Genomic DNA, 9178 nt, shown 5'->3' with positions numbered 1-9178 from the left:
GTATGTATCTCTCTCTCTCCTGCTTTTTGGCTCAATCAATGAATTTAGAAATTTTTTGACTTCGGTGAGGAATTGGATCAATCCTTCTAGTCCTTGATATGATTACCAACTGTCTGCGGAGATTCTCAATCATCCAAGTTTATGATTGTCCCAAAGGACAATCTACAACGCCGTCCTTTCAGCAGTTCCAAGAAGGCTCCCCACCCATTTGCACCACTCAGGTGACCCTGAGGTAAACCTCCAAGCGGCCTCAACGACTCTCCAAAAGGATGCAAATGACCAGCTGTCTGCAAGGAGTATAAATCCTTCCATTCTCCCCATCATCCAGTCAGAGCTGAAGAAGCTTCTTGGATCAGAAGCGAAACGTCTTAAAGAAAAACAAGAAAGTCCAGCTGCCTCTTGAAAAAAGCACCTTTAGGATTTCAGTTGGGAGTTATTGATCTCATGACTCACTTTTAATAAACTGTCAACTGTATCTTGAAAGAATGAAAGAATGAAATTTGTGTGAAATAATGAAATTTGGTTATGTGGAAAGATTGACGTTCTCCCTCGTTCTAACCACCTTATGATATCTTAGTGGTGTTTATTTATTATTATTATTAGGGTTGGCTGCACAGTCGACCAGATGTTCTGGCATGTTTGTCCACCTATGGTACAGACAGATGTGGTTCGATGGGGTTAAAAGCACCATTGTGGAATCTCAGCGGTTCCAAGTTACGCTGACTCTTGCAATTGACTGATGGGGATTTTGTCAATGCCAGTGTTGTTGTTACATCTGCCTGCACAATTGGCCAGATGTTCAGGCTGGGTTTGGCATCTTTATCCGCTTACGAAGTCCTTCCCAAGGGCTTAGGAAAGGTAAATGTTTATTTATTTATTTTTTATTTTATTTCTTATTAAATGTCTAGGCCGCCTGTCTCGCCCAGGTGACTCTGCTATTGTTTGATGGTGTTAAATCATTATTTATTTATTAAGGACATGTTTGTTATTTATTATAATCTGTGGCTTTTTGTTTAGTCGTGGTGCTTACTTAGCGTGTTTATTACCATTCCGCATTTTCGGTTTAACAATGGGGAACCGGCAGAAAGGAACCACGTTGGGATGAGCTCTCTTGAATTTAGTTATCCTTCCAGGTGGGGTGAAACTGAGGCCCAAACAGACACAAATAAGATTCAGAGTTACGTAGCTAAAGGCAACTCTGGGGATGTAACTTTTCTGAACATGGGAGACCACGCAGAAGAGATGCACGGAGAGCTTGCTCATTGCTGGACTTGTTCTAAACTAGATACAATTGTTGAGAAAGCTCCATGAAGATATTCAGCTAACAGACTACTTACAAACCAACTGGATCCCCTGTTTCTCATCCTTCTTTTTTCCCCAAAACTTAACATTTGTTTCTAAGAAGCCAGGAAACTGTTTATACGAGAAGCTCTCGCCACAATCCACAGACAAAAACATTTTATAGGCTTTTAAAGAATTACAGCAGCCGTTTTTGTACTTTTATTTTAGACTGGTGCTCTGGGGGTTATTTGTTGTAGTCTTTTTAAATTTTTCATGTAAATATTCTCCACCCTAAAGGCACCCTTGAGCAGAAAACCAGACTGTAACAATACTTTCCCCTGCCACTGCTAGTCGGAAGGTGAGATCAGCGTAGCTTGAAAACGCTTAAAGAATGCAAAGTGAAGAAGTACATTAGTGCCAGGTAAGATTTAGGCGGAGGCACGGTTGGTATCACAATAGGCAATGAATTTACCAACCTTGCAGTGACCAGCCATGCCTATAGCTCTCTGTTCTTACCAACAGATCTTTGGTGTGTTTGATAAAGGAGAGTATTTGTAGCTCAAGGTTGGAATGAGGGGTCCCTGAGCAAAACCCATTCCTTACTAGCACTGATGATGTTACCTAGTTGGGTGATGAAATGTCTGCAAAAAAACAACCAAGCTCAGAGAGCACCAAGGACCCCACAGTCTTTCTTTCTTTCTTTCTTTCTTTCTTTCTTTCTTTCTTTCTTTCTTCCTTCCTTCCTTCCTTCCTCCCTCCCTCCCTCCCTCCCTCCCTCTCTCCCTCTTAGCACTGATGATGTTACCTAGTTGGGTGATGAAATGTCTGCAAAAAAACAACCAAGCTCAGAGAGCACCAGGGACCCCATAAGCCTCCTCCTCTTCCTCCTCCTCCTTCTTCTCTTCTTCCTCCTCCTCCTCCTCCTCCTCCTCCTCCCTTCTAGCACTGATGGTGTTACTTAGTTGGGTCATGAAATGTCTGCAAGAAAACTCACTAAGCTCAGAGAGCATCAAGGACCCCACAGTCTGTCCTTCCTTCCTTCCTTCCTTCCTTCCTTCCTTCCTTCCTTCCTATCCCTCCTCCTCCTTCTCCTCCTCTCTAGCACTGAAGATGTTACCCATTTGGGTCATGAAACGTCTGCAAGAAAACCACCCAGCTCGGAGAGCACCAAGGACCCGTCATTTGGTTTCTTGATGAATGAATAGCTGGCATGAGTTTACACAAGTGTGCAGTTGCAAAGAATGGATGAATTAGGCATAGATCCCATGCTATTAGCACCCCACAAATAAAAAAAAGCAAGGGAGTTTAAAATAGTTACAGGTTGAAAACCGTTAAATCTTAAAAGAAGCAGGAAGAAGCTTTCTATGCTTCACTATTGTTTTATTTATTTATTTTGTGGTTTTTTATGATCAGTAGCCTCTTCCTTCCTCCAGCTCTGGTGGCTTTTATTAATGGCCCCCAGGAACAAGATGATTGGCATGTGTTTTCTTCATTTCATTGCTCTTTGGCTTTTGCCAGCAAAAGTCGTCCAGTCTCAATTGTTTATATACTTACAAGTCCAGTTTACATTCAGCGCCCTGACGATGCAGCCTGGAGTCCACAACTCTCCTGGCTTCATAAATTTATTAGAAGTCAAAATGTCCTCGAGTTCAGCTTGACCCCTGGGTGACCACTTCCATGCAGTTTTTCTGGCAGGATTACAAAATTGGATCGCCTTTGCCTTTTTCGGCTATTTTGTCTTCCATTTCCCAAGATGGTTTTAAAAAAAAATTATATTATCCAAATCTAGCCTTTAGTTTTGCACCCCTTCCAAGTACTGGCCAGGCCCAACCTTGCTTAGCTTGCAAAGTCAGAAACTGCCACGGAGACAGTAAATTTGCTACTAAATCTTTGCTCTTCCCCAACTTCCAGTTGGAAGATGGGTGTCTCGTCCTGTTCCCACAAGGTTTGCAGGAGTACAGGTGACTTTTCACCACAGCTGAGCCCCTAGTTTCCATTGCTAAGCAAGATGGTTGAATTTTGCCCCAATTTTACGACCTTTTGTGCCACCGTTGTTAAAAGAATCACTTCAGTTGTTAAGTCAGTAACCCAGTTGTTAAGTGAATCTGGCGTCCCCCATTGACTTTGCTTGTCAGAAGGTTGCAAAAGTGGATCATGTGACCCCGGGATTCTGCAACCGTCATAAATACGAGTCAGTTGCCAAGCGTCCAAATTTTGATCATGGGGATGCTGCAACGGTTGTGTAAATAAGGGTCACATCACTTTTTCAGTGCTGTTGTTAACTTGGAACAATCATTAGACGGTTATAAGTCAAGGACCACTTGTGTATGCTAGGTCAGGGGTCCCCAAACCCTGGTCCATGGACCAGTACTGGGCTGCGGCATGCCAGAAACCGGTCCACACAAACAAGCAAAGCCCCATCCGTGGGATGCAAGCAGCACACAAAATCACACACACCTCTGGTCCGTGCAAAAGCCTTTCCCAAATAAATCTTTATTTACATTTCGTGTTAAAAACACACCATACACCAACAAAGACAAAAAAAAAACATTTACAATATACAGAAAACGAAGACGTATCTGCTTAGCTCCAGGCCTGGAAATATTAAGAAGGGAATATGGTATTTGGTTTTACATATATTAATGGTGGCAAGGATAGGGTATGCTCAATTTTGGAAGGCAAATCATACCCCACCAAATGAAGTTATAATTAGGAGAATACTTGATTGTGTAGAAGCAGACACATCGACCAAGAAGTTGAAGGGTAAAGAAGAGACACCAGCATTTCTATCATGGAATAAATGGTATATCTGGATGGATAAAAGATTAAAGAAATGAGGGTGGCTTGGAGGTTGGTCAAAAATGAAATGAAATAAGTTTTTGTTAATGAATAAGCTTTGGAGTTGGGTGGTTATAAGAGACTTAATGAGTGGAATATAATTGTTAGTTTAGAAGTAGATATAATTTGAAATTTTTGAAATGGTTTTCAATTATTTGATTTCTTCGTTTTCTGTATATTGTAAATGTTTGTGTTTTTTTTTGTCTTTGTTGCAAAAGCCTTTCTCCACGGAACCAGTCCCTGGTGCCCAAAAGGTTGGGGACCTCTGTGCTAGGCCATACAAGCATTGCTAAAACTCCATCCTTCAAGGTCAGGTACCTCACTTCTTCTTAGTTTCATTCATAACTTCTTTGAGGACACCACACATCGTAATTTGGAGAACTAAATCTGGTGCTTTACCATGACTGGAATAGTTTACAGCCTACAAAAGAGGGTTTCACAATAGACTTTGGGAACCATCATCGATGCTTGAAGCCCTGGAAGAAATTTATCTTCTAGCCCCTTGGCAGAAGCCCTCCGTCAGCTTTACATAGATCTGACTCTGAGGTTTTGAGAACCCCATCCGTTCCAACTAGGATGGGCTCCAAAAGAGAAAAAAGTTGGACGAAGTGAGTTGGGTGAAAGAAATCAGGAGAAAAGACATCATTAGCATCTTGGCGGTTACGTTCCCATGAGCTTCCAAGGTTTCTACTACAAGCAGCCTGGAAATGTTTACTCTCTTAAAACAGGGCCCTTTGTTCTCGCTGCCAATTCCCATGTTTGCAGAGAGTTCTTACCTTCCGTCTCTTTGGAGTTTACGCGCTCTGGTTAGATCCTCAGCATCCTTTTTTTCCAGCAGGGCCCACTTTTAAACAGCTCTCGAGGTGAAAGCGGGCCGTTAAATTCAAAAGGATTTAAAATACCAAAGCAGAAGGCAATGTGCCATTTTTATTTTCCCCAAATCTCAGCTACTAATGTCCTAAGGTGTTTTGGCTTTTTTTTTTTGTTTTTTTACATGAGGCAACCGGACTTGTGTTTTTCTTCAGCTATTAATCTCATAGTAGGTCACGATGATAATGATAATCTCATAGGTCAAAATGACCTCCTAGAGGTTGAAGAAGGAAAGTGAACTCGCTCATCTTCAGTGATTTACGTCATCTCCTCCTGTTTTGTTTTTTAAATGTTGATTTAGGGACCACCCCCAACTCCTTTTCTTTGACTGGACCTTAAGCTGTGGATGCTGCAGTAACTTTAGGGTAGTTAAATTGACAAAGTAAAATTCTGGGTTTTGAACTTGCTTCTTGCATAAACCCTATTTGGACAGAGTCTTCTGAAATCGAGGTTTACAAGCAATGAATTTTCTACGGTTGCACTTTGCAATTAACGAAAGTACCAATGTATAAGCCACACATAAATTGTTTGGGTTACAACTGCCTGCTTGTTTGCAGCATCGGTCAACAGCAAATGGGAAATGCCAAAATATTGGCGAGCTTGATATTGCCCGATCCTTTTTCCAGGCGTTGCAAATAATTTTCACAAATCCTATCCTAGAATATTTCCTTTGCAACTATCTCACTCAAGCCTTTGTTCGCTTCTCATTTCTTTACTTTTTAAACTTCTTGCAGCAGGGAATGGACAGTATTTCTGTGGGTGGAGTTGAACTTCCAGTGTTTAAAAACCCAATATCCCAAATGTATGTCCCTCAAATCACCAAAAAAACAACCACCCAGATTTGACTCTCCTATGATTATATATTCCTTGTCTTGTTGAAAGAAAAAGGCACAACTCAATCTTTATTCATGCTATGGAATTAAGAGGACAAACATTACATTTCTAAGGGCGTTATTCCTGCAATCTTACACATGGTAATTAAAAGTATTCTGGAAACAATTTTCTACAAATTACTAGTCAGCTACACGTTCAGATTAGGTATCTTGTTCGAATTAAGCCGGGATCCATCTAATAATACCACCTGTTCTTATTACAGCCAGAGAAGGTTTGAAGAACTTTAAATATGTCCTAAGATATTGAAAGGTATAATGATGCATTGATTCCTCTTGGCTATTAAAAAAACACGAAGTGATTTGTAAGTTCTCCATAAATTTGTGGGTCCTTCTCTAAACTCCTTGGAGAAGATCTCAAGAGGTTGTCCACTGCCTCACCCTTACTAGCCTTGTAGGGAAACCAAGAGAGCCTTTGCATCTTTCCAGCAATGTCCTCAGGTATACGTTTCAGTTAATCCTGACAAAAACAAGCTAGAGAGTGTCAAACATCTCTGCGCCCTGCGGGGGTGGTTGATTCTTTGGCCAGACAAATGTAAAAAAAAAAAAAACAGAAATGTGTTCTCTGATTATATTTTGGGGGCTTTTAAAAATAATTTTCAGCCCTGCTCTCTTCTTCTGTACAAGAAACAGCAATTTCTGCAATAGTTTGAAGAGGTAACAAGAGAGTCAGTTTGGTCGAGTGGTTAAGGCGCCAGGCTAGAAAGGAGACTGGGAATTCTAGTCCCACCTTAGACAAGAAAGCCGGCTGGGTGGCTTTGGACCAATCACCGGGAGACTGGGAATTCTAGTCCCACCTTAGACAAGAAAGCCGGCTGGATGGCTTTGGACCAATCACCTGGAGACTGGGAATTCTAGTCCCACCTTAGACAAGAAAGCCGGCTGGATGGTTTTGGACCAATCACCGGGAGACTGGGAATTCTAGTCCCACCTTAGACAAGAAAGCCGGCTGGATGGTTTTGGACCAATCACCGGGAGACTGGGAATTCTAGTCCCACCTTAGACAAGAAAGCCGGCTGGATGGCTTTGGACCAATCACCTGGAGACTGGGAATTCTAGTCCCACCTTAGACAAGAAAGCCGGCTGGATGGTTTTGGACCAATCACCGGGAGACTGGGAATTCTAGTCCCACCTTAGACAAGAAAGCCGGCTGGATGGTTTTGGACCAATCACCGGGAGACTGGGAATTCTAGTCCCACCTTAGACAAGAAAGCCGGCTGGATGGTTTTGGACCAATCACCGGGAGACTGGGAATTCTAGTCCCACCTTAGACAAGAAAGCCGGCTGGGTGTCTTTGGGCCGGTTGCTCTCTCGCAGCCCAGCCGACCTCACTGGGTTGTTGTTCTGGGGAAAACAGAAGCAGGAAGTTGAGTTGAATATGTTCACTGCCTTGAAATAATAAAAGCGTGATACCAATAAATAAAACAACTGATGTAATAGTTTGTATTATATATTTATACCCCCCCTTTGTTGTTTTTATAACTTAAAGCAGTGAACATACTTAATCCTCCTCCTATTTTCCACAGAACAACCCTGTGAGGTGGGCTGGGCTGAGAGGAACTGGCTCTTGGTCAGCCAACCAGCTTTCTTTCCTAAGGCAGGACTAGAATTCACAGTCTCCTGGTTTCTAGGCCACTGCCTTAACCTTAACCATGACCGAAGTAATCCTTCACAACCTCCAAACGCAGTAGGCAATTCAGAGAGTTATATTTCTTCCGGCCAAAAATCTCCTAGGTACATTTTCTCATCTCTAGAGTTTGATGTTTTACCCTAAAAATGTAACAAGATCTTATGCAATATTTATTACCATCTTATTTATTTCTCCTCCTCCTCCTCCTCCACCTCAAAAATCTGTTTCAAGTAAATGGTGAACCAATTGTACAATGCTTTTGGAAGCTGACTTTTTACACTGCATGCCTTTTTAGCTCAGAAAATGGAAACTAGCAGCATTTCCCACAAACAGTTATAATCCCATGCTTGTCTCAAGTCTCTTCAGCTTGAAGAATTCCAACCCATCTCATAAAAAATCAATCATAAATTGACCTTTGACTGCAGAAGCCAACGCCACTAGAGTAGCAGAATTTTAAAAAAATCTTTTTTTCATGGCAATAACAGATCATGGCCAGGACTTCATCCAAGTTCCTAGTTCAATGCCACGCTGTCCCTTGTAGGACCAAGGGCCGCCTAATAAATAACATGCTCTCAGCAAGGACCTTTCAAGTCATCATGGGCGATAAAATTAGTAAGCAAAGACATCTGAATAATGGACTCCCTCAGGGGTCTGTATTGGCCCCATTCTTATTCAACTTACATATTTCCGATATACCACCCACGCTATCAACAAAGTTCTCTTAGGCTGATGACTTGGCATTAGCACATAGCCACAAGGACATCGAAATTACAGAAGGTGTACTTACAGCCGACCTTACAACTCTGAGCACATACTTCCACCAAAGGAGGTTAATCCCAAGCGTAAGTAAGACAGTCACATCATGTTTCCACCTTAATAATAAACTGGCAAAAAGAGAACTCAATGTATACCTAAATAACAAATTGCTCCCATATGAAGCAACTCCAAAATATCTGGGGGTCACCCTAGACAGGACCCTGTCTTTTAAAAAAACATATTCAGAATATGGCTGCCAAGGTTAACAGCAGAAACAACATTCTGCAAAAACTGTGCGGAACACCTTGGGGAGCTTCAGCTCCAACTCTTCGATGCGCAGCCCTTGGGCTTTGCTACTCTGTAGCGGAATACTGCGCACCTATATGGATAAACAGCTCACATACAAGACTTGTTGATGTTCAACTCAACCATACGATGAGATTAATTACTGGGTGCATAAAATCTACACCTATTCACTGGCTACCAGTTCTTAGCCACATAGCTCCCCCACACTTACGACGACAAGAAGCTCTCATTCGGGAGTATAGTAAGATCCTGCTAAACTCCTCTCTACCCATTCATGCCTATACCTCTGATCTCTTAAGATGTTGATTAAAGTCAAGAAATCCATCACTCCTCACAGCGCTTAAGCTGCTGGCTGAACGTCAGAGCACTATACAAAAGTGGATGGAAGCATGGAGTTATCTATAGCTCCCAAGATATTTCTGAGCATATTCAAGGTCTTAGTTATGATCTTTAAGTCCCTACATGGCATGGGTCCGGGGTACCTCGGGGACCACCTGCTGCCGGCTTCAACTCCCCTCCGCCCTGTGCGTTCCCACAGAGAGGGCCACCTCAGGGTGCCTCCGGTCAGGGAATGCCGACTGGCGGCCCCCAGGGGGAGAGCCTTCTC

The sequence above is a fragment of the Vipera ursinii genome (assembly GCF_947247035.1).
Source record: "Vipera ursinii genome assembly, chromosome: 4".
Lineage (NCBI taxonomy): Eukaryota > Metazoa > Chordata > Lepidosauria > Squamata > Viperidae > Vipera > Vipera ursinii.
This window is presented reverse-complemented; position numbering follows the sequence as displayed.